The 26790-nt window shown below is 47.0% G+C and overlaps 1 protein-coding gene across 3 annotated transcripts in view; it reads right to left on the reverse strand.

The window, feature by feature from the left end:
• UBE3B (ubiquitin protein ligase E3B) overlaps positions 1-26790 on the reverse strand; it is a 554003-nt gene that overhangs the window by 109014 nt on the left and 418199 nt on the right. The window lies entirely within an intron of this gene.

Here is a 26790-nt window from a genome sequence, read left to right on the forward strand (position 1 = left end):
CAAAACTGATTCGATATTCGTCTGCCTGGACACATTCAAGGCACTTTGCACCTCCATGGGACCCAAAGGCACTCCAGGGGTAGGCAAAAACCCAAAGATACCCTGAAAAGAATAGTAATATTCTCACATCTGGGTCAGAGTCACCCCGGCTCAAGGGAAAGTAGGGAGGTGCAGGATCGACTTGTCAACCAAAGAATGGGAGGTGGCGGGAGAAGAGGCTTTAAAATGTGAAGTCAGGAGGTACTGCGACTTCAACTGCCTGCACCTAGACGCACCTCGGGACCTCAGTGGGGAGTAATGTCCACGGAAACGGCTCCTCCAATGGACCCATAATCAGACAGTGGGACGAGAAGGAGACCGAGGTCAACGGAAGATTTGGAAAGTTGTGAGAGCTTCGCTGCCAGGAGCTTCATACGACGTTCCTGCAGTGCCTTCCGTTGAAGCCGGCGACAGGAGTCACGCTCCTCAGAGTCATGGTGCTCCCCAAGGCACCACATACAAATAGAATGAGGATCTGTGGCCAACAACTGCCATCCACAGGACCCACAAAGCTTGAAACCTGAAGACATAGCAGTAGAAGGCACACTGCTCCATCGACGAAAACGTTGAAGTAGGCCGAAAAGCAACCTGAGGAACCGCTATCGGATCCCATCTGGCACCTGTGGAGAAGTCTAAGATAAGGATTCCAAGGCCAGATGTCTCTATCAGTTCATTGTTTTCTTTTATTGTGAGTATACTGACGGAGCATATCGTAGGGTCTAATTTGGAGGGAGGATAATTTGGTGAGATTTATAGTAGAATGATTTTAATGCCTGTTTTTCGGTCTTAATTCTTTTGTACTGAAAAATTATTTATTAACACTGCAATTGCATTGCAAATAAAATCACACAAGCATTTGCATTCTAAACTGATCACAGGTAAAACCTCTCACAGAAAAGTTTGAATAATTTCATCCATACCATCTTGGATTTTTTTTTTTACTGAATTCTGTAACACTGTTTCCTTCATCAATATATATATAGAGGGAAGGAAAGAGAGGGGGGAAGAAGAGAAGGTGGGCAAAGGAAAAAAAAAAAAACATACAGACTTCAATCAGATGAACTCACAGTAAATATCTCTCACTCTAAATAAAGTTGAACATTTTTCATCTCCCCTGGCCTAGAACGGTGAAGGGATTCAGAGAACATCTGGCTCATGTGCCAACTCCGCAAACTGTTGAACTCAAATTGTGATAGAGAGTCAGTCTCCTTCTTAGAAGGTACACTCGCACTGCCACAGGATTCAAAAATACAAATGTTTTGTCTCCATCATGGATGTGCAATTTGACTGAAAACCACAACGATGCTTCAATGCTCCGTTCATTTCTTTCTTTCTTGGTACTCTGCAGGTCTCTTCTACATTGTAAGGTCGCCATACTAGGGCTGGAAATATGTGGACCGTGGAGCTCTTTGAAGATAAATCACGCTTCCAGACTGCAGCTTTGGTCTTTTGTTCCCATATGGTTGGCTGAGTCCACCAGCACTGTAACCAAATTCACCAAGGCTTACACCAGAGATTAAATCTTAGACCCTATTTCGCAAGCAGTACCTTACAGGTTTTTTTTTAACATATCCATAATTATGGTTTTAACTTTTTTGAGGCTTATTTCACGGTCCTGAGGAGCTCCTGAGTCTCCTCCAAGGGCCCTCCTCAAGATTGAATCCTTTGGAAGAAAAAACATAACCCCTGTTCCTCATGTCATGTGCTGTTGTTTGTTTTCTTTGTGTGGCAATGTCTCACGGAAGCTGGCATCACTCATCACTCAGAAGCAAAATTGTAATGCGGCCTGTGACATGTCTTCACATGGTAGGGCAAGAGAGATTCCTGGTCCTGGCCATGTGCACACCAGCTTCAAACCCTGCAACCTCTTCTTACCCATGTCTCAGTGCCTGGCTGCTCACATCCTTGAAGAAACCCCAATATCCGGTTGCAATCCAAAGTCCGGGAGAATGTGGCTGACAAGTCCCAAAAACCAAAATAGCTAACAAAAGGAGGGAGGGAGAGGAGGCAGTGGATTCAGTCTCCCCTGGCAATATACATAAACAAAATGGAATCCACTAATAAGGTGATAGTGATCCCTACAATGGTGGGGAGCACACAGTGTTGTTTTGAATACCCCTCACACACCAACAGGCCCCTTGTTGTCATGCTTCATCATCGGGGACTTCGCACCCCTCTACGGGATGCGGCGTGCTGCGACTCACGACTACGTAGGAGCACTGAAAGTGAACTATGTGTCGGTGTGTGTAAGAGGAAAGATACGTGAGTGGTGAGGTGAAAAAGTGATAGTTAAAAGATACCTGGCTCGTAGGAGAAAAATTAAACAGTTTTTATTAGGCCCTCGGCTGGTATCATTAAAAAGGTGCAGGGTGGGGTTATTAATTTAATTTTATAAGGCGCACAGCTACCCAGGGGTGTCCCAGCACCATCGGACACACGCAGAAAGAGAGAAAAAAAACTATTGGTTGAATAACCACGTTTTTAGGCCTTTGCGGAAGTTCTTATATATGGTTTCATGCCGAAGTGGTGTGGGGAGTGAATTCCACAGTGAAGGGCACAGATAAGAAAAAGACTGGCCACCCATTCGCAACCGTCTGGTCCTAGGGACTTAAAATTTGGCCTGAGTAGTGGATCGGAGAATGCGCATTGGGAGGTAGGGAATGGGCTAAGGCACTCAGATACTGTGGTGCTGTGCCCGATTTAATGTTATGCATATAGCACAGGGCCTTGACTTTGATGCGGTTCTCCTGCCTAAGCCAGTGGAGGTCAAAGAGAGAGCCTGAAATGGAGGCCCTTCTAGGCACCTGGCAAAGCAGTCTGGCCGCCGAGTTCTGTTCTACTTGCAGTTTTCGAACCACCTCCTTGTTGGCTCCTAAATAAAGGAAGTTGTCATAGTCCAGCCTGGAAGTATTAAGGGCCTGGACCACTATTCTTTGCGTGGAACCAGGCAACATCCAAAGGTCTTGTGATGGCTTCCGACCCTCACAAATCGACGCCAACCAACCCAACATGGCTGCCGTCGACGCGTAACCCGGAAGCAGGGTAAGTGGTCTAGTGTCGGGAGAGGGAGAAATCGCCGAGACCGGTAAAAAGAGGAGCTCGCATCCGGAAGGGCGTTCAGCTGTTTTGAAGCAGGAAGGAGAGGAGGACGCGACCGGAGCCGAACCCGAAGAGAACCAGGGAACTACGACCCCGCGGGAGGAAGAGGACGCCTGCGCGCGAGGAGCAGAGCGGGTGCCACGCACCAGAGGACAGGAGCCAGCGAGAGAAAACAGCTCGAGAAGCACTGCCCCCGGGACCACTGTACTCCCAGACAGCGAGGAGGCTTGGTCTCCCAACACCACGGCCCAGGAGGGTTGTGGAAGCAGTCAAGTACGGGCTGCCTGCTCAGGGCTTATCCAGGGGCTGTGGGCGCGCATAATGTCTAGTGCTTAATAGAAGCCTGAGCCAGTTTTGTTTTTCTTTTCTTTTGGGTCCACGCTCGCCTGCCACAAGAAGGAGCCGGGAGCAGAGGCGCAAGGAGTCTACAGTGAAGAGCCCACAACTAACGACTCGACATGTATTTATGTTCATTCTACGCAGACTGTTGCTACACTAAAGAAAGTACTTTTGTTGATGATTAACTCTTAACAGACTAAACCAAACCTATAAACCAATATAGCTTTGGGACTACTTTAGTACCGGAAAAGGGAGGGGGCGACAGACTGTTGAGAGTGCCCCGACCACAGTGGTGTCAGAAGTGGGATATCAGTCTAGGAAAAGACAGAACCCCCATCATGGAAGCGATTATTACCCAGCTAGCCGAAGGGCAGCGTCACTTACAACTAGTATTTGAGGAGCAAACCAAGCAAGCACAAAAGGAGAGAGAAGCTTTGCAAGCAGCTCTGAAAGACCAAGCAGCTCTTCTAACCTCGAACCAAAAAGTGCAGGATGCTGCAGTTCTTCGCCTTACCGATGCTATTTCTAGTGCACGAGTCCACCCTAATTTACCCGGCTCGGTCCTCCAGAAATTCCAACAAGGGGATGACCCGGACTATTTCTTTGTTAACTATGAGAGGGTTGCGTCCACAGCCACATGGCCCCGGAAAGATGGGGACAATACATTTGCTCCCCTGCTGTCAGGCAAATTACAGGCCTCCTATCAGGCCGCCAACCCGGCAGTGGTCACCAGCTATGCAGATATAAAAAAGGCCATCCTGGAACGATTAGGGTGCGACCAGGAGTACTATCGCTCTCGCTTTAGAAAAGAAAAGTGGACAACAGGCGACAATCCTAGGGCCTTGTTACTATCGGATAAGGGATTTGGGTAATCGCTGGTTGCAACCTACTGTTTCTTCTGTGGATGAGCTCACCGAGAAAGTGTACTTTGAGCAATATTTGGAGGCCCTACCATTTAATACAAGAGCATGGATTAAACAACATCCTAACTTGACTGTTACACTTGCAGTAGACCTTGTCTGTGCTTTCCATCGCTCCCCTGAGTTTAAACCACATACTGGGCTTCCAAGGACGCTCGTCAGACTTCCAGCGACCCATAGAGCAGAAGGGCCAAGCCTTCCCACGATCCCAAACCAGACCACCAGTTCCGAATCCCGCCCTAACAGGACCCCAGTGTTTCCACTGTGCCGAGTGGTGACACATAGCTCGACATTGCCCTTCACGCCTACCCCCACAGGAGCCCATGGAAGTAGGGTATATCCGAGGGAGGGTGTTGGTGACTGGGAAACCCCCAGAAAGGTATAGAAAGCAGATCTATGTGAACGGAAAGCCGGTGTTAGCCTTCCTAGAAACAGGATGTCATCGCACAGTAGTGGATCAGTCATTGATACGGGATTCCCAATTGGTAGAAGAGGAATGCATACAAGTGACCTGTGTCCATGGAGACAAAAAGTTGTACTCTTTGGCTGAGGTCTTATTAGACATAGAGGGAAAGTCCCAGCTAAGGAAGGTAGGGATGGTGCCAAACCTCCCGAGACGGTCCAGTTGGGAACGGACCTTCCCTGATTCCATGACTATCTAGAAGCCTATACCGCATCTCCTTCCCCGGCTCTCTGGTTAAACAGTGCCCCTTTCTACGGAGAAGAGATAGAAGTAACGTTCCCTAAAATACCAAAAACACGCAATGAGAAAAGGAAAGAACGCGACATGTTTCTGCAGTCTGAATCACTCTCACCCACTCGTATCTTTACTTCCCCAGACACATCGCAAGAGACAGGACAGAGCTTTCGGGCGGCCCAAAGAGATGACACCATGCTACTCAATGCCAGGAACCAGGTTCAAGAAGACCAACCAGATAAGGTAGGCCCCTTCTTCTGTGTGAAAAATTGACTTTTATACAGGGTTTCCCAGGAGGGGGATAAAAGGAAAGAACAGTTGTTAGTACCCCGATCATACAGGAAACAGGTATTATCCTTGGCCCATAGCCAGACCGGGGGTGGGCATTATGGTAAGGAACACACCCTGAAATACCTGTTACCAAAATTCTATTGGCCAGGGGTATACCAAGAGTAGCCAGATATTGTACTGCTTGTCCCCGTTGTCAGTTGGTCAACGTCCCGGTCATCCCCAAAGCACCACTTCAACCCCTCCCCATTATAGATATCCCCTTTAAAAGAGTGGGGATGGACTTGGTAGGTCCCCTAATCCCCTCTGCCCGGGGCCACCAGTACATTCTTGTTCTGGTTGATTATGCTACTAGATACCACTTGTACTGCTAGCGCTCTTCCTGGCGCTCACCTGGGATTCTTGCTGTCTGTTTGCTGCCTGTGTTTACAGCTCGCCGCACCCGCTCCGCGGGTGCCGCTTCGCCTCCCTTGGCTGGGGGCTGGATTTTGACTGCTGCACCTGGCGCTGTGGTGGAGCTGGGCTTGGGTGCGAGGCACAGCGGGGCTGCGAGCGTGTGCAGGGACTCCATTGCCCAGGAGTCCCTGCGTGACCCTGCTAGACCTTCCGGTCCGCTCTCCCCGTGGCCCGCCCACCGCCCATAACGGTCCCTACATCTAGGAACGGGACTCCCGCAGCGCGGGACGCAGCTCGGGGCGAAGACCGTGTGGAAAAGTAAATTTTGCCATGTTCTGTGTCCCTACGCCTCATCCATCATATGTTATGTGTGCATGACCAATATGCATATGTTATTCCCCATGTCCGATTAATGACGCAATTACAGTTGTGTCCACCTCTAGTATGTCAGTTTCCAGTCCTCGTGAATAATACGATTATCAGGCCTATGTAAAGCTACGTTGCCACGTTCCCCAGTGTGCACGTTATTTCATTATAAAGTCCCCGTTCCTAGGCCTCAACAGGGCCTGGACATCAGATTCAGCTCCTGTCTCCTGAAGCCTCGCTAAGGAGCGATACAGCCCCCACCTGTATCCTCGACCTTTCACTTACTTCCTGCCTCGCAGTGCCCGGTGCAGCTCGGCTCTGCCTCTGAGTCTGCCAAGAGTATGTTATAGTTCCAGTTATCAGTTCAGTCCTCCTTCTCTGCATTCCTAAGCTACTGAACTGCATCAATAGTTTCCGTCATTGTCTAGCCTATACGGCTCCACGTTAGAGAAATACTGTATTTAAATGGTCATTTAGTATTCTTCATCACGCACTACATGTAGAATAATGCATGGTCCAGTCTTAGAGTCAAGTTAGCTTTTCCCCTCATGACTTCTAGTTTATATCAACATGTTCCCTAAACATCAGATACTAGATAGGGTTTAGGTACATGTCGCTCCGACCCTCCAGACTTTAGTCTCTGCTCCTAGCACAGAGTTCATAGCCCCCAGCTTCTCCTAGTGATACGTCATTGCCAGTTTACGCGCACCACCAGGTTAGAGGTCCCGGCTCCTTAGGTAGCCCCCTCCTATGTTTCCGCCCATTCATGACATATTCTGTTACGTTTGCACCACATGTCTATGTAAACGCCCAGTTACACCTACTTTTACTGTTATCTTTCGCGACTGCTACGAGTCACGCCTTCTGTTCCACCCACTGCTACGCCTACTGCAATGTAATGCTATGTGTTCGCGCTATGTATATATGCCCGTGTATTGTTATTAAAAGTCAGCGCGCTCATCCCAGACCCAGCCCCAGCAGCTGCTGGGCCCCTGTCTATGCAGGTTGTCTTGATCCTGTCCTTATGCTGTATTAAACCTGCAGAAACTCCTACTACCTCGAATCTTGACTCTTATTTATTGAGCTATCTGTTATGCTATATGCCTAGTCAAAAATAGGGTATTATTTATTTATTTACCACATAATGGCGCCCGAACAGGGACTTGCCCTTTCCCCACGCGTCGGTGAAGCCACGCCGACCCCCTGACCCTCTGCAGCCGTGACGGAACCATACCGTGCACTGGCAGATATTTCTGCTCCAAGTATCCCTCAGGCCCACGGAGGAGACGGAGGAGGCGGTCCAGCATCCGAACGAGACGGTGGAGGAACGCGGCGAGTCCCGACCAGAGCCCAAGCCGAGAGTTCAAGGTCCGAGGTATCCGGAGGCCCACCCGTAACTGAAGTCCGAAGTCCGTCCGTCGTCGTAGCAGTCCAGTCCCGTCCGAGGCCTTCCGTTCCGTGCTGCCCGGTGAGTACCATTGCTGGGGTAGTATCTAGACAGGACCAATCTAAATTGACTCCTGGTCCGTGGGTTGGTGGTACCCAGACTCACAAACGAAGTGTTCACCTAGGTGGATACGGGTCTTGATGCGTTCCTTTATGGGACCGGTATGTTCCGTACTGTTACAGCAGTGCATCCAGTAATTCTAGTCTGTTCCGTTCTCGAGAAAAATTCTTGTATTTCTGCTCTCAGTATTCCAGGTAATATTCTGTTCAAACTGTTATTTATAATGTTCTTCATGTATTTTAATGTTGTGGTATGAGTGTGACGTGATTTCGTGTTTATTGTGTATTGTATTGTGTCCAGATTACAGTTCAGTCATGCCTATATTCTCCAAGTTACGTCAGTTAAAAACTAGAAAGGGTCTGCTGGAAGCAGCAGTTCCTGTTCCGCCTAGGGACAGTCCAGGTCATTTTATGTATCAGAAACATGGCATAAGCGCCATATTGTATCTAGATTTATGGGTAGAGTATACCAAACGGTTAGAAGAAAAGTATAGATGGCCCGTATCGGGTACATGGGATGCCGAATGTATCATGCGAGTAGAGGAAGCATTATGGAAAAAGAAAGCCAGACAGTCACAGAAAGATGCCATCGAGTTATGGCGTAAAGAAGCGCATAGAAGAACCGAAAAGGAAGTCAGAAAGTCAGAGTTAAGTAGAGAATCCCAAGAACGAGCCCAAGAAAGAGAATTAATCGAGATAGGTGAACGAGTCAAAGCCGAACAGTCAGACAGACAGAGGCATGCCCTCATTAAGGGAATGTATCCTCTTCTTGCCGAGGGCTTGCCAAAAGCGACCCCAGAGGCATCCAGTAATTTCCCGCCACCATTAGTTCCGACCAAGCTACGTCACAAACCGACCGCAGCTGATATTTTTATTTCGTCCTATTTGGACGACACAGTCCCAGAATATGCAAATCCTGTTCGCGCTCCGCCAGTCCCTGTAAATCAGGCACTTCCCGCTCTTCCAGACACCGGAGTACCTGCTACGGTACCCCCGGTCCAGCCAGCATTTCAACTTCCCGCTCCGCCACGAAGAATGTCCGTCGATGATTCCAGTCTAGGGGCCGCAGGAGGAGGTCCTCCTCAAACCCCGCCGCCACACAAGCGTTTAACGTTAGCCGAATTACACGCACAAGCGTCCCAGCGTACGCCTAGACATCAGACTGTTGCAGAAATAAGAAAATCCCTTGCCGAATGTTGCTATGATCCAGTCCCAGGCGAGGATAATATGGTTTTATATTCATTCCGCGTAAGAAAGGTGACCGAGTATCTAGTCACCCTACCAAATATGAAAGAAGACCTAGACAGAATATATCGTTTCATCCGTACAGGGGATGATCCAGAAAGTATTGGCGAGGCCATGTCTCAAAGGAAAGCCGAGATCCAGCTCATGATATTAAAGTTCCTGATCAATTGTCTAATAAGAGAACAAGATTACCCGTCTAAAGATTCCGCCGAAATGAGAATCCTGACAAGGTGGAGTGATAATATAGCCGAGGGTAAGCACAAGACCGTCGGTGCTATGGAGAGTATGTACAAGAAAATCCGTAAAGAGATAATAAAGATACACGAACAGCGTAAAGCAGCACAAGTAAGCGAGAAAGAAAGTATCTCTGATCCTGAAGAGGAAGACGACGAGAATCCCGCCAGAATAGCGTATGTAGGAAAATCTAGATTTCCAGATCGCCATTTACGTCTAGAACACAAGTCTATTTTCCATCATTCAGTACCAGAACAAGGTTCTCTAGAACAAGTGTTTCAAGCTACCGATCACATTCTGAAATCACGAATCGGTTACAGTGAATTAAGTACTATGCATGAACAAGAACTAGCCCGATCAGCAGTCCGATGGATTACTGATTCTACCACTTTTCCAGACGAAATAGTGGCACAAATGTTTCTGAAAATGCCCCCAGCCGAGCAGCGACTGGTGGGTATGTATATGATCCAGCACCTCATTACTCTGTATGAGGGTCAACATTCTGATCCAGGCCCGTTACATGATGTCCTGAACGAGTTACTCCAGTACAAATGGAGAGGTCTAGGTACCGATTTAATTAGTGTCATTCTAGAACAACGCCACAAATATAGAACGTTTCTGAACCCGCATTTTGTTCATGTCTCACCCCCAGAAAGTAAACCATTCTACATAGACAGACAGAATCCGTTACGAGAAGTCCACCCAGTTAAAGGAACGGGTGGCGAAATGCAACGAGTGTTTGTATACACTCCAATATCAAAGATGGAACTTCTTGAAATGAAGAAATTAATTCCCTGTCATGACAAAGATCCAGCAGGGTTCCATAGAGAATTAAAAGACATGCTCCATATGGGAGAATATACTTACCCAGATATCATTAAAATGTTAAAGGTCCTGTTACCCGCAGGGGTGTATGAAAAGTTAAAGGAAAAAGAATGGGAGGTGGGAGAGAAAAAGATCGATTGGGCAGCTCTAGAAGCTGAAGACAAGGCACGAGTACCAGGTACTGGTCTAGGAGATAAATGTAAAGAATTACCAGAATTATTAATACAAGTTTTACCCAGATTATTGACAACGAGAAAGGAAGACTGGGATGCAATCTCAGCCTGTAAACAGAAGCAAGATGAAGATATTAGTGATTTTTATTCTAGATTTGAAAAATGTTTCAGTATCAACAGTGGTCTCAAGACAAGTAGTGAGTCATACCCTCACCTCTTCGTTACTAAATTAGTCGAGAATTCAAGCCCACAAATTAAAAATCGAGTTTTGAAAGTCGAAAGCACCTGGCAAGCAAATACTCCGTCCCAGATGCTCCAGATGCTCCAGTATCACCAGAATAGAATCAGGGAAGAGCAAGAACACGAAAGAAAACGTATGAAAGACACGAAAATGAAAGTGCTAGTTGCACAATCTGTTCCTCAAGACAGTCAGAAGAGGGGTCCGAATCAAGCCAGTCATCCTGCAGCTCCCGTTAAAGGGAACTGCAATTATTGTAAACAGCCAGGTCATTTTATAAACGAGTGTGCAGTTCTGAAACATAACATAGCTACTGGTAAGACTAAAGAAAGACCACGTCCGCCTAGACAAGAACCAGTTTCACAGATTCCTCAGTCACAGAATGCACAACAGACAGTTACAGCACCGCAGCCTATTGCTGCAACACAGCACGTTACATCGCAGATGTACCAGTATGCACAGTCTGAGTATCCAGAGTACCAGCCATATTCATGAAACAGCCTAGAGAGGGAGGTAGGCTTGCCTCTCATCGAGATACCTGTAGATCAAGAAGGTCCCTATGTTCACAGTCAAGTATTAGGGAAAGACAGAAAGTTTTTGATTGATACAGGGGCAAGTAGGACCACAATTAGTCACACCGAAGTTCCAGGGGCTCCGCTCTCAGGCTCAAGAAATGTTTCCCTTGGATTTTCAGGAAAACCAATAGTTAACGAGATATCTAAGCCAGTCACTCTAGAAGTAGGTCCATTGTCCCGCACTACTGATCTGTTACTTACTAAGTCATGTCCAGAAAATCTATTAGGCATTAAGACACTGAAAGAATTAGGTGCAGTTATTTGCTGTTCCCCAGAGGGAATACGTCTGTTCCTACGTGACTTTAAGGGTCACTATGTGTTACGAGATTTTGATTCAAGACTGTCTAAAGTTCCACAGCATTTATGGGCACAAGGTCCAACTGATGTAGGTTATATGCAAATCACACCCCATCGTGTGACTCTCAAGCCAGGTGTAGTGTTACCCCGAATCAGACAGTACAGATTGCCACCTGAGGCTGTAGCAGCCTTATCCAAGATTATTGACGAGCTCATGGCTCAAGGAGTAGTTGTAGAAACTGACTCCAATGTATGTAATTCTCCGATCATTCCAGTCATGAAACGTACTGATCCAAATGCACCCCCAGTATATCGATTAGTGATTGATTTACGAGAGCTTAACAAATGTATTATTCCTCAGTACCCAGTTGTCCCAGATATCTCTTCCCTATTAACAGCCATTGATTCCGAAGCCACGTTCTTCACTGTCATAGACCTCAAGAACGCATTTTTTAGTGTTCCGATTCATCCAGACAGCCAGTTTCTTTTCGGATTTTGTTTAAATGGAAGGAGCTATATGTTCACACGAGCTCCTCAAGGTTTCACAGAAAGCCCTAGTATTTACAGTCAAGCACTTAAGAGACAACTAGACAACATTCACATGCCAACTGACACTGCCCTGCTCCAGTATGTCGATGATCTACTGATCACAGCCCGTTCTGAACGTGACTGCGAGCGAGCGTCACTTACAGTTCTGTATTTCCTAGCCGAGATGGGGCACAAGGTGTCACCTTCGAAGCTTCAATTCTGTGTCCAGCAAGTGGTATACTTAGGACACTTGCTGTCCAAGAGGGGTAGGCAGTTGACACCAGACCGTATCCAGTTAATAGCGAGTCTTCCCCAGCCCAGAACCCAGAAGGAGGTACGTGCCTTTATTGGCCTTACTTCTTATTGCAGACAATGGATTCCCCAGTATGCATTTTTAGCCAAGCCACTGATACAGTTAACGACACAGGAGGCAGCCGTACCGACTGTCCTCCCTTGGACATCTGAACATACACTTAGTTTCAACGAGTTAAAGAAAGCCCTATGTCAAGCTCCAGTTCTAGCTACACCGAACTACAGTAAGCCTTTTACACTTTTCGTTACTGAACGTGAAGGTACAGCATTATCTGTTCTCACACAAGATCAAGCAGGAAAATACAAGCCCTGTGCTTACTTTTCTAGCACACTAGATCCAGTCGCCCAGGCGTTGCCTGCGTGCCTCAAGTCAGTTGCAGCCACAGCACTAGCTATCAGACAAAGTGATTCCATAGTTTTAGGACACTCCCTGACAGTACAAGTCCCACATTCCGTGGAAGTTCTTTTAAATCGAACACAAACTCAGCACTTGACAATTGCACGTTTAACAGGTTATGAATTGACACTGTTCCAGCCACACATAGAAATTAGACGCTGCAACGTCCTGAATCCTGCTACACTGTTACCATCAGTTACTTCAAATCCAGCCACACATGATTGTGTGGAAGTGGTCAACATTACGACAAAGCCAAGACAAGACCTGACAGATATTCCGTTACCAGATCCTGACCTGACACTTTATGTGGATGGTTCATGTATGAGAACTAGTACAGGAGAACTAGTCGCCGCGTATGCAGTGACTACTGACACTGAAGTTATTGAAACACACCGTATTGATACCCTGTCTGCTCAAGCAGCAGAGCTAGTTGCTCTGACACAAGCCTGTATACACGCCAAGAACCTGAAAGTTAATGTTTACACAGATTCACGTTACGCATTCGGAGTTGTACACGACTTCGGAGTGCTCTGGCAAGAGAGAGGTTTCATGACTTCTCATGGAACCAAGATTCAGCATGGTTTCCTTATTCAAGCTCTGTTAGATGCCATACATTTACCGACATCTATCGCTATCATGAAATGCAAAGCACATACGAAAGTTACTGACATTATTTCCCAAGGTAATGATCTAGCAGATCGCACAGCCAAGCTTACAGCTCAGACTCCAGACATTCAAGCTAATCCGACACAGACATATACTCCAGATCCGACTACATGTATGACAGTTAAGGACCCTACACAGGATGTCATAGATATCCAGTTACATGCTACTCCCGATGAAATCAAGAAATGGTCCGAACAAGGAGGGGTCCAGACAGATCAAGGATGGTTAACGAAGGGTAGAGCCACATGGTTTCTCCCCGATTCTATGGTTCAAGTCATTATTAATACCGCACATAGTCCAGCACATTTAGGAGAAAAAGCTATGTTAGACAGTATCCAGAACATTTGGTTCAACAAGCATTTACGAGCTGCAGCCAAGCAGAAAGTCCGTACCTGTATGATATGTTGTCAGTTTAATCCAGGTAAAAGTGTCCCGGTGGAACAAGGTGGATTCCAGCCTCCTGACCACCCTTTTGAGGTCCTCCAGATGGATTATATTCAGATGGAGCGATGTCGAGGTTTCAAGTATGTCCTTGTAGTTGTATGCGCTTTGTCCAGGTGGACAGAAGCATATCCAGTCCCAGATTACACAGCCGCGACCACTGCCAAGCAGTTGGTTCGTGAATTCTTCCCTAGATATGGACTCCCTAGAGTCGTATATTCTGATAACGGTCAGCCATTCGCCTCAGAGTTAATGAAGCACGTTTCCCTGTTGTTAGGGTACCAGTGGAAGTTCCATTGTGTACGCCATCCTGAAGCAGCCGGTCTAGTCGAGAGACATAATCAGACCCTGAAAATCCGCATCGCCAAAGTATGTAAAGAAAAGGGTGTGGACTGGCTAGTAGCTCTGCCAGTCGCTTTATTTTATATGCGCATGGTCGCCCATTCCAGATCAGGTCTGTCCCCGTATGAGGTCGTATTCGGCCGTCCCCCTAACATGTGGGGTACTCCTAGACCCCGAAGTATTACTGATGTTTCATGTAATATGCTGACAGATTACCTAGCTTCCTTGATGTCTGCCCTCAACTCATGTCGTTCACAGGTTGCTGCCGCATTTCCAGACAATACCGAGGTGGCACCGCATGAAATCGTTCCAGGTTCGCTGGTGATGATCCGAAATTTTGACAGATCAAGTCCGCTGGAGCCTCGATGGAAAGAGCCCCGTCAGGTCCTCCTCACCACCCGTACAGCCGTGAAGTTGGAAGGCCGAAAAGGATGGATACACCTTTCTCACGTTAAACTTTTTAAAGGACTGAAACCCGCCTTAAAGAACATTTCCCAGGATTCGAAGGACTGCCAGAATATTGCTCTTAAGGACTGTCCCGCAAAAGACATTGTTACAACCCCTTCCCTGTTAGAGAAAACTCCGCAGCAGGAGTATAAGTTAAAGCTCCGGTCTAGTAAAATAAGTCAGCCAGTTTGATTGTATAAGTCCTCCCCTAGGTGAAACGGTTAGACTGTTTCTGACATGTATAAAATAGACCCCCATAGTGAGAGAGTCAGTCAAAACTCAATTCAATGTATCGTTTTTCTAAGCTTCATATTATTCATCAGCATTATGATTTCTTGCATCAGCTATGCATTTTTCCTGTATTTTCCAGTTCCTCATGTAAATAAGTCTGCTAATGCTACAGTAGAGCACACGTTTAGTGATCTGCCTCCTCACGAATATGCTTACCGCCTCGCTATGCGTAACAATTCATTTATCCGTATGTTACATTACTCACACCAGACCAGCAATGCCACTAATTGTTGGGTGTGTGGTCGACTCCCCCCTTTCCAGACACCGAAGGGAGTTCTGCCACTTTTTCCTTATCCATTCTCACATAATGGTTCGTGTGGAGCATGGTCCACGTTAACGTCCTCCTCAACAGATATGTCTTTTCTTAACAGTACATGTTTCCCAGACAAGCAAGGTTTCCCCCACAGAACAGGTTTAGATCTAGAAAATGAAGTGTATAATTTAGGTAATTATTCGTCGAATTTTATGGTCCTGAATGTTCAGTCTGATACTACTCCAGACTCACCTGCTATTTCAGTACTACCAGTCAAAGGCGAATTATGTGTCCGTAGTCATGGTTCTGTACACGTAGGACATAGTGATTGTACTACTATTATCCAGTATAGTGACAGTGGGAAATCTGATTTTAAAGCTTCACGTCATTCTTATTTTGTTTGTGGTCAAACTGCATATGTTCGTCTGCCCCTCGATTGGGAGGGAACCTGTTACATTGCCTTCCTACTGCCACCTGTTTTTCTAGCCCCACCTGACTACCATAGGAATTCCTTCCTAGTACACACTAGACACAAGAGAAATCTCCCGATTGTCGATTATACTGAAACCGCCGCAGAACAATTCATTGATATTGATAAAGGTGTTTTCCCTTATTTAGGTACAATTGTAAACAGTAAGCTAATCCGTAGGTTAACAAGAACCCTTGAAGCTGTAGTAGATGAGACTGCCTCCGCTCTAGGGAACCTAACCGAAGAGCAATCCTTTATGAGAATTGTCGTTTTACAGAATCGTCTCGTCCTTGACGTCATACTGGCCGATAGGGGCGGGGCCTGTAGAGTTCTCGGATCTAGTTGCTGCATTTTCATTCCTAATAACGCGCCGTCTGTTTATTCAGCTATAACCAGACTTCATAAAATTGCCCATCTGTTACACCAAAATCCAGGCACCTGGACATGGTCTGGTTGGTTCTGGAATATAATTTCCGCATGGGGATGGAAAGTCCTGTCCTTTCTAGGTATAGCAGTAGCGATCATATTAAGCTGCTGCCTCTGTATACAATGTGGCCCTGCGATTTGCGGCATTTGTGCTACCTCTTGTATTCCTAGTCCCAAGCCCCGTTCTAAATCCCGTTCCAAGACAATTCGAGATGAACAAATGGTACTGTATGAAATGATAGATGGTATCATGAATATTGATGTTTCCTGATGGAAACGTAGTGACAAGGAGGGAATGTGGAAAAGTAAATTTTGCCATGTTCTGTGTCCCTACGCCTCATCCATCATATGTTATGTGTGCATGACCAATATGCATATGTTATTCCCCATGTCCGATTAATGACGCAATTACAGTTGTGTCCACCTCTAGTATGTCAGTTTCCAGTCCTCGTGAATAATACGATTATCAGGCCTATGTAAAGCTACGTTGCCACGTTCCCCAGTGAGCACGTTATTTCATTATAAAGTCCCCGTTCCTAGGCCTCAACAGGGCCTGGACATCAGATTCAGCTCCTGTCTCCTGAAGCCTCGCTAAGGAGCGATACAGCCCCCACCTGTATCCTCGACCTTTCACTTACTTCCTGCCTCGCAGTGCCCGGTGCAGCTCGGCTCTGCCTCTGAGTCTGCCAAGAGTATGTTATAGTTCCAGTTATCAGTTCAGTCCTCCTTCTCTGCATTCCTAAGCTACTGAACTGCATCAATAGTTTCCGTCATTGTCTAGCCTATACGGCTCCACGTTAGAGAAATACTGTATTTAAATGGTCATTTAGTATTCTTCATCACGCACTACATGTAGAATAATGCATGGTCCAGTCTTAGAGTCAAGTTAGCTTTTCCCCTCATGACTTCTAGTTTATATCAACATGTTCCCTAAACATCAGATACTAGATAGGGTTTAGGTACATGTCGCTCCGACCCTCCAGACTTTAGTCTCTGCTCCTAGCACAGAGTTCATAGCCCCCAGCTTCTCCTAGTGATACGTCATTGCCAGTTTACGCGCACCACCAGGTTAGAGGTCCCGGCTCCTTAGGTAGCCCCCTCCTATGTTTCCGCCCATTCATGACATATTCTGTTACGTTTGCACCACATGTCTATGTAAACGCCCAGTTACACCTACTTTTACTGTTATCTTTCGCGACTGCTACGAGTCACGCCTTCTGTTCCACCCACTGCTACGCCTACTGCAATGTAATGCTATGTGTTCGCGCTATGTATATATGCCCGTGTATTGTTATTAAAAGTCAGCGCGCTCATCCCAGACCCAGCCCCAGCAGCTGCTGGGCCCCTGTCTATGCAGGTTGTCTTGATCCTGTCCTTATGCTGTATTAAACCTGCAGAAACTCCTACTACCTCGAATCTTGACTCTTATTTATTGAGCTATCTGTTATGCTATATGCCTAGTCAAAAATAGGGTATTATTTATTTATTTACCACAACCGGGCTAAGAGCGGGCCGTTTGAGGCCGTTCGAGGTCTGAGCGGTCTGGTCTGGGCCCCTTCTCTTTCGCCCTATCCTTGCCCTCCCCCTAACTGACATTGGCCACTAATTTTGTCCAGGCTGGTAGTTTATTTTTGCATTCATGTGTACTCGTGTTACTCGAAATAGGGCTGCCAAGGGGGGGCTGGCTCACAATGGTCCTATGGATGACTTTATTACACGCACAAACATCGCCATAGACCAGGAGATTACTAAACTCCAAACTAGAGTGTCCCTTGACCTGGAGGCTGCTAGGAAGCGGTCACTCGAGTTTGCTAACTCCAAGAAATCTTCCCTAGGGCACATAGCATCAGCCATCACCCCGAAGCGTTTACACAATAATCAGTGTGTAACAACGATGGCTGATGTTCACGACACTTCAGTTTTGCCTATCCCTTCGCCACCCCCGTGTCCACCACCTCTGCCCGAAAGCTTGTTCATCCCTGCGGGTAGCCCTCATCATCTCCTCACTTCCATTTCCTATTCCTCAGATACTTCTGTCGCGTCCACCTGCTATGGTGGACTTGATAGCATTCCGGCCAATCCGCACAAAAGAAAACGTACCCCTAGCTCGACTTCTTCCCATAAGAAGACCAAAAACTTGGGGGCACACTTACCTAACGCTGTCAACACCCCAGCTGACGGTAGTCTGGGAAGGCTCCATACTTTCCCACAGGCTCATTGGCGCGCTGATAATGCCGGGTTAGCTTCTGCTGCCACCAAAAGCAATACATCAACTGAGAGAGCAGACCTCGTCCTAAATGACCAGGAGGGGAGGGAAAGGGAATTCATAGGAGTGGTTTGGGATACCCTAAAAAGTCTCTTATCTCCCCTGGATTTAAGACTCTCTCGAATCGAGAACCATCTCCTAGAGATGGAGAAAAGCATTATAGCCTTGGCTACACTTGGCTTGAGAGGTCTTGAACACCAAGGCTTGATAGAGAATAACACTGCTCCTCAGGTTTCCACCCCTTCCCCCACAGTCTCGCATGGCCCGACTTCCAACCCTATTGCGCCTTGTCCCACCCAGCCTATCCCTAAACCACGCACTAAGAGAGTCGTCACTACAAACCCGGCACCCCCGCCCGGGGTTAACACCCCAAATGCTTCCACCTTACAAACACACACCCGCACTAATATGGCTGCCCCTAGGAGGCTGAATCCTAATAGTTCCAGCCTCCGCCCTATTCAGGTCTCCCAGAATAAAATTTCCTCTCGTCCTACTGGGGGTCCTCTCACTAAGAGCAATTTCCGAGGGGGGTATATTGATCTCCCTCCTGAAGCCAATGATTATGTGGTGGTTCTGACGGGCGTGCCGGAGCCAGAGAATGGCCACCATGAATATCACCGCTCCTTACACAATAAGGTCATGCACTGGCTTAATACGTACAGACCGATCCCTAATGGCAGGAGGAGCAGAGTCAAAATGGTACGTAGAGTACCGTGGGTGGGCTCAACAAGGAAATCCACTCCCGGCGATTGTATAGTTGTGACGTTTGAAGACCCTTATACGGCTAGTTACATCTGCTCCTGGGCGGCTCAAGATGGGGGTTCCTCTATTGTCCCGAGGTCATTGTCATTCTTTTACCCACCTCGAGTTGTAAATCCGCACGGGGGCAATTGGTCTATGGTTCCCTACCAGCCCAGCTGGGGGTATTCCTCCAGGGAGCTTAATCCAACTAGAGGCTGGCTCGGGATAACAACCTCAAACAGGTTTGACTGTCTCGAGGATGTTGACTGACTACCAATGTCTCCTGTCCTGGCACCACCTACTCAGCCCCAGGCATCTTCGGTGGAAGTTGTTATCTGTCCCTTGCTGACTACCCTGGTTGGGACTAGCCCGGTCCTTCCTATCCAAACCAGGACTCAGGCTTCGCCTGTACAGGGCTCGCTGCAATTTCCCAATACTAATTGTAACACCAGTACTCCTGCAATTGTGAGTGAGTTAGCCCATGCCTTGTCGCCACCTACAATTTTTCTTCAGTCCTCCCGGCCTGTCGGTTTTGACACTGCTTCCCCTGCCCTTGCCCCCTTGATCTGCAATAGATCCGCAGGTAATTCCCAGCTCAAGATCTTAAGCTGGAATGTGGCAGGGCTTGCTCGAAATTTCGATAAGCCAGACTGGAACTCTTTTGTGGAGCCCTTTGCGATCTGCCTCCTCCAAGAAACCTGGTGCTTGGAGCCCTTCCACAGGGTGGGTTTCACGACCTACTCTGTACCAGCATCCAAACCTAAGGGCAGTAAAGGCCGCCCTTCTGGTGGCCTTCTTATCTGGGTCAGTATCACACTGGGGCTTTCCATAAGACACATAAATACCCAATCTCCAGACCTTATGAGACTCACCATACAGTGCCCGGGGGGCAGGAAGTTAGAGGTGTTCAATTTGTATTTTAGGGCGGCCAGGGGGGGGAACTCATTGCTATCTTCAACTGGAATCGAAGAGGAGCTCAGTGGTTGCAACATTGATTCCCTCATTGTCCTGGCTGGAGATTTTAATTGCTGTTTCGAACCGTTAGCCAGCGAAGACATCCTGGACACTTGGGAAGACGTTGCTAAGAGAGGCATCCCTTTGCTCGTTCTTGACCCAATCAAAAAATGGACCCAGAATGTCATTGATATTAATTCTCTCTGTCTAGAATATGATCTCAGGGCCACTAATGGCCGTTCTAAATTAGATTCTAGGGGTGCGCACACCTTTAACAGGGTGGGCCACACCTCGAGAATAGATTATATACTGTTAAACCATAACTTATGGCAGTATTTCCAAGACATGGAAGTCCAACAAACAACGGATAGTGATCATAATCCCTTGGTCCTAACCCTTGCCCTCCCGTGGGAAGTAGGGAATTCCCCATCGCCTCGTTCCAATTGGAAATCATCCCATGAAGTTGTGCCATCCAATTGTGGTAGGCGATTAAAATGGGCAAAAGTCGCCGCGGACGAAGTGAGAATGGCCCAAGCTGGGAACATAATGTTGAAAGCTAAGCGCCTTTTGGGTGCGTTGGATTCTGATAATGACGTTCTTACGACATTTACGGAGACCATCGCATCCCTTAGTAACTTGTTCACAGTCCCTCAGGGTAGGGCCAGGGCCACTCGGAGAGCTGCAATTAGGGGTAGAGACCAATGGTACTCCTCGGCCTGTCGTGTAGCCAAAAGCGAATTCATCCGGGCGGTTGGAAAGAAAGACTCCGCTCAGATTACATTCGCTAGGAAAAATTATAAAAAAGCCCAAGCAGTGGCAAAGGATACCCATGAAACAAACTTTTGGAGAGATCTAATGGACGCCTGCTCCAAAAAGGATTCAAGGGGTTTCTGGGCCTTGCTCAGAGGAAGGGATAGGCCGGTCGACTCACTGCTGACATGCAACATTACAGGGGAGGCCTGGTTGGCTCATTTCTCCAAGCTCTATTCTAATCCATTAGGGGCTTTTGGTCAGAATAGGGGTCCCAGATATAGTGTGCCGGTAGCTAACATAGATTTAGACTACACATTTGCACCCACGGAGGTTGAAGTTGCAATCAGGTGCCTTGTGCCTAATAAGGCGGCAGGCCCAGATGGCGTCCCTGGCGACTTGCTCCGGACTAACTCGGAGGTGTGGAGTTTACTCATTGCCCAACTTTTGAATGAGGCCATGACTGGCGGATGCCTCCCAGATTCGTGGAGGGGTGCGGAAGTCGTCCCTATTTTTAAAAAAGGCTGTAGGGACGACCCTGCCAACTACCGTCCCATAAGTCTGCTTGATTCTACCCAGAAGGTAGCAGGGAAAGTAGTTTTAGGGAGGATCTTGCAGTGGGCCGAAGAAAAGCAGGTCTTATCTGACTTTCAGGCCGGTTTTAGAACAGGTACTGGCACGATTGAGCAGACATTCCGATTTCTAATGCTCTATTGGAAAGTGGTTAAGCTGGGCAAAGGCAGTCTGTATCTCGCCTTTATAGACCTTCGGACTGCCTTTGACCTAGTTCCACGTAACCAATTGTGGGCTGTTCTTGAGGGCTTGGGCATCCCCCCGTACCTGCTCGCATTGATCGTCAAATTCCACGAAAGCAATTTTGCTCAAGTTAGATGGGGCGCACAGGGCCAAAAAACACCTCGTATCTCTGTAGACAGGGGTGTCCGCCAGGGGTGTGTGCTAGCCCCCACTCTGTTTTCACTATACCTAAACGGAGTGGTGGAGTATCTTCTTAAATTACCAGCAGACGCACCCTCCCTGGCGGGCAGGAAGATACCAACTCTCCTGTTTGCAGATGATACCCTGTTGATTTCGAAATCCCCGCTAGGTCTCCAAACGTTGCTATCAAGGTTTCAGGAGTTTTGCGACTCCAGGGGCTTGGCTATTAACATCAGCAAAACCAAGTTCCTGGTGTTGAACCCCCCTAGGAAGACAGTACACCCCCCAACCCTTGACTCAGTCCCACTAGAAAGGGTGAGGGAATTCGATTATTTAGGCATTCGACTCTGTGACTCTATGAGTTGGAAGGCACACCATTAAAAAATCATTCTGACTCATAGGAGGGTCACAGGTGCGTTATTAAAAGAACATCGTGCCTCTCCCCTTAAACCTATCGGGGTGATACTAGATATTTATAGGGCAAAAGCTGTGAGTGCGGCGTTGTATGGGGCAGAGCTCTGGGGTACGCAGAAATTTGACACTCTGTCCCATCTTGAGAACAAATTCCACAAAGACCTAATGAGGCTACCTCACAGCTCTCCCACTCTTCCTCTCCTACTTGATACAGGCACACGCCACATAGCCGAGCAGGCAAAGCTACGCCCTCTCCTATTATGGGCCCGCATATGGAATGTTCCTGAACTCTCAAGCTACGCAGATGCACTACGTGAACTCCTCTCAACCCCGGGTTGGTATAAGATCGGCTGGCTCCTGGAAGTAAAGCGCCTCCTTTGCGAACTGGGCCTGGGAGACGCTTGGGCCAATAGATCTTCACCACCTAAACAGCTGCTAAAGAAAATATATTGGTCGTGGGTGGGAAATGAGAGAGTGAGCCACTCCAACCTATGTAGATCTGCTGCTGAGTTTTTGGTTATTAAAGATCTTCCCCTTAGAGAACCCTACCTGGACCTGATCTCCAACCCAATAGATAGGGCACTGTATTTTAAATTTAGGGTTGGAGTTCTGCCCCTAGGTATATGGACAGCGAACTGGAAACCTCCCTGGCAAACCATTGCGACCTGTCCTTTCTGTGTTAACAGGGATGAATCCATCGCCCATCTAATGTTCGAGTGTTCAGCGTATGTTGCCCCTCGCCGCAGATGGCTGAAACCCCTTTGCTTGAGGCTGGGCACCCGGTCACACGTGGAGGCCTTACAGATGCTAAGATCAGACACTCACCCCTTGATTGCTTGTTGCCTGGCAACATTTTTGGGGTGGGCTTGGAGGATAAGATCTGTGAGGAAATTGCTCCTCCAGTAAAGGTCATCCATCCCGACTCTTTTGGTTTTAGCCACTTGATGCTGTGTTTTTTTTCTTTTTTTTCTTACTCCTTTTAATGATGGTATATCGCTGTTCGTTGTATAAATGTATTTTAGATGGCTGATTTGCACAATTGCTGTACATCTTAAACTGTTTTTTTATTGGACTGCCTTTTTGTATTAGATGGTCGAACTGCATAACTGCTCTATATTTTAAAATTGTTTTTGCACTGTAATGCTTTTAAGAAATGATAAATATTTCGAAATAAAGCTATACAACAACAACAACAGCTACTAGATACCCAGAAGCCATACCCCTATCCTCCACAACCACTTCAGTGGTAGCCCATGCAATGGTAGCGTTCTTTTCCTGAGTGGGGTTCCCTCAGGAATTGTTAACAGATCAGGAGACCCCGTTTATGTCCCTCTTAATGAAACAGGTATGTGCCATCCTGAAAGTAAAATAAATACGCACCTCAGTCTACCACCCTCAAACAGATGGGTTGGTAGGAAGATACAACCGCACGATCAAAACCATCTTAAGAAAGAGCATAGATAAGGCACGAAGAGATTGGGACAGGCAACTTCTTGTTCGCTATTAGGACACACGAACAAAAGTCAACAGGTTTTTCGCCCTTTGAACTCCTGTTTGGACGATAACCCAGAACACTCCTAGACATGGCCATAGAGAAGTGGACGGAGGAAGAAGATGAAGGAAAACCCCGTCTTCAATATTCAGCCAGTTTGAAGGATACCTTGTCTTCCCTATGGGAGGAGGTTCATCTGAACATGGAAAGTGCTCAGACCAGACAAAAACAACAGTATGACCGTCATTCTCGACTTAGGGAGTTCTGAACGGGAGACCAGGTACTGATTCTTTTACCTAGCTCAGACAAAAAACTATTAGCCACATGGCAGGGTCCCACCAGAATACTGAGTAAAGTAACCCCCGTAACTTACAGAGTAGACGTCCCCCATTAAAAGAACAAGGGTCAGATCTATCATGTGAACCTTCTCAAAGCTTGGGAGGGACCTCTTCCAGGTACCTCAAACCCAGACAACCCCATACACCACATCACCATAGATAAACCCATTGAAGTGTACTACGTTCCCCAGGGATGTAAGGAAGATACCCCCATCCAACTAGGACTCCAAGTGACAACACAACAAAGACAACAATTGTTGGATCTTTGTGCGAAATATGCCACTGTCTTGTCAGGAAATCCTGGGCGGACCACTTTAGTAGAGCATGACATCGTCACAAAAACAGCCCAACCAGTTAAGCTCAAACCATATCGTAATTCCCAAGGCTAGGAGAAAGGCAGTTGACCAGTAGATACAAGCAATGTTGGATGCCGTTATAATTGAACGTTCCCACAGTGCCTGGTCCTCTCCAGTCGTTTTCGTCCCGAAAGCTGACAGGAGCATCAGATTTTGCATTGATTTTCGTCAGGTAAACTCGTGTCAAAGTTTTATGCCTATCCAATGCCCAGGGTGGACGAACTCTTAGAAAGGTTAGGGGAAGCCAGAGTAATGACAACCATAGACTTAACCAAAGGCTATTGGCAGATACCATTAACTCCCTCCGCCAAAGAAAAAACTGCCTTTTCAATACCCACGGGTCTGTACCAATTTAAAGTCCTCCCCTTCTGCCTCCATGGGGCCCGCTACTTTTCAGCAACTAATGGACACTATACTAACCCCACATCACATATTTGTGGTTGTCGTGTATAGTCCTGATTGGGAAACACACCTAGTACACCTGAAAGCGGTGCGTCAGTCTTTAAAACAGGCAGGTCTCACCCTCAATCCCAAAAAACCCACTTTCGGAACAGAACATATAGAGCACCTAGAATATACTGTCAGCGGAGGTTGTATAAGGCCACAGGTTACCAAAAAAGAAGCCATCTCCCCATCCCTCCTGTAAGAAAGATGTCCGTTCATTCCTCGGATTGGTGGGGTATTACAGGAGGTTTATACCACATTTCTATGCAGTCGCCAGTCCCTCACCAATCTACTCACAAAGACACACACAGGAAAACATCTTTCTTGGATGGCGCCCCCAGGAAGAAAGCTTCCAGAAACTGAAAAAGATTCTGTGTACCTCTACTGTACTTACCTGTCCTGATTTCAGAAAAACATTTGTCCTCCAAACAGATGCCTCAGGAAGGGGTCTTGGGACTGTACTGTCCCAAACAGATGACTCCGGGGACTTACGCCCTATTCTATATCTCAGTAGACAATTGTTGCCCAGAGAAACTAGATCTGCTGAGGCCAGCAGACCTCCATGTCTGTGACTGGTTTTGATAAAGCAATCTTTTTATTTTTTTTGCAAGCCGTTTTCCTGAAAGGAAAACGAGATCTGTTTAAAAAGAGAAAAATGAAACCTTGAAGTTTAATTTTTTAAGAGCAGACAGTGGTCCCATGAACCAATGCCTGCTCCTAAAAAATATTTGTATTTACATTCTCCTTGGGAACCCTTCCCTTTGTGAATGGGTTACCACCAGTTTTAAACTGGAGGTAAAGTATTACTGTTTTGTGACCGGAATTTGGTCACAAAACAAATACATACCATACTAATTTGATATTTGGAAGGGACGCCCTAAGCACGTCCCTTCCAAATACCGAATCACAAATGCACAATTCGAATTGGTAACTTGTTACCAAACCACATTTTGTATACTTGAAAAAGCCCTTTTCCGTTCGCAAATGGTCCGATTCTGTGAACTGGGACATTTGCGACTGGAAAAATGCTTTGCCGTCTGACCCTAAATTCCTAGGATTACCCAAACACCAACCTCAGCTTTAGGATGAGCATCTCAAAAAAGGCATAACCCGCCTGGCACCAATTAGTTATGCTCCTCAAACTGAGAGATTTTCTCCCTCAATAAGCATTCATAACAGTAATATCAAGCCATCATCTTATTTCACCCACATGACGTACACTGTACTCACCAGCATCCCGAAATCAAGGCTAACCTAAAACCCTAAGTAACATCCTTTATGCTGCTGCCAATCTGATCAAAGTTTACCCATCCTCAAATAACCCCACTGGCTTCCTCTATCAGTCCGCTTCATCTTTAAAGTCTGCTGCATCACCTACACAGTCATAAACCTGCACACTACACCTTATCTGTCAAGTAGAATCAAGATTTCTGGTGAGCTCCATAACACTACAAGCAATAAATCTGAGACTTGAGACAAGAAAAATGAAGAAAAAATAAGACAAGATGCCAAGACTTCTCTTGCTGTGGACCCAATATCTGAAACTCCCTCGCCACCAAGACTCACAAGCTCCACTACTCCTACTTTTTAGGGAAGAAATAAATAACATCCTCTTCCAACCTCACCCATGACCTCACACAGGCGAGTCCTGCCCCGTTCGAGGATAGGTCGCGTGGGTCAATCGACGGAACCCCATCTATGGACTCCCTGCCAAGAACACCGAGCGGCTCCCCCTAAAGACCTCCAGACTAAGCGCGCCTGCAACAGAACTCCAACGTAGGACGTTTGGTCAGGAATCCTGAGCAGCTTCGTGCAAGGACGAATTAATTAAGGCAACTAGTGATATTTATCAGTCCAGTAAAATCAACAGAATTTAAACTACGGACAGCGTGCCCTCCAAGTTAAGCGGATATATGCCAGCTGTGTTGGGCGATGCAGATTTGTCCTGACTAGCCGCCCCTGATTCAATATTCACGGGACTCATGCCTGATGTTCCGGGGGAAGAGGAAAAAACTTGCACTGTGTAGCAATCCTCAGGCCATTTTCCCATCTATAAATTCGAGTGTAGTGGAATCCTATCTTTGATAAAATAAATTTAAAGACTCAGTGTCCTGCATTGCGGAAATAGGGGTGAAAAAACATTCTATGCGCCCTTTGCTCTAAGGAATCCGTTTCGGACTATTGCAGACTACTATCCTGTTCTCGCCCAGTCAACATTTCCCAGCCCTGATGAAGGTGTGGCCCACCCGGCCATTCACCGAAACGCGCGTCGGCCCGTGGTTCCAGAAAT

This window comes from Lissotriton helveticus, chromosome 11 (assembly GCF_964261635.1).
Source record: "Lissotriton helveticus chromosome 11, aLisHel1.1, whole genome shotgun sequence".
NCBI lineage: Eukaryota > Metazoa > Chordata > Amphibia > Caudata > Salamandridae > Lissotriton > Lissotriton helveticus.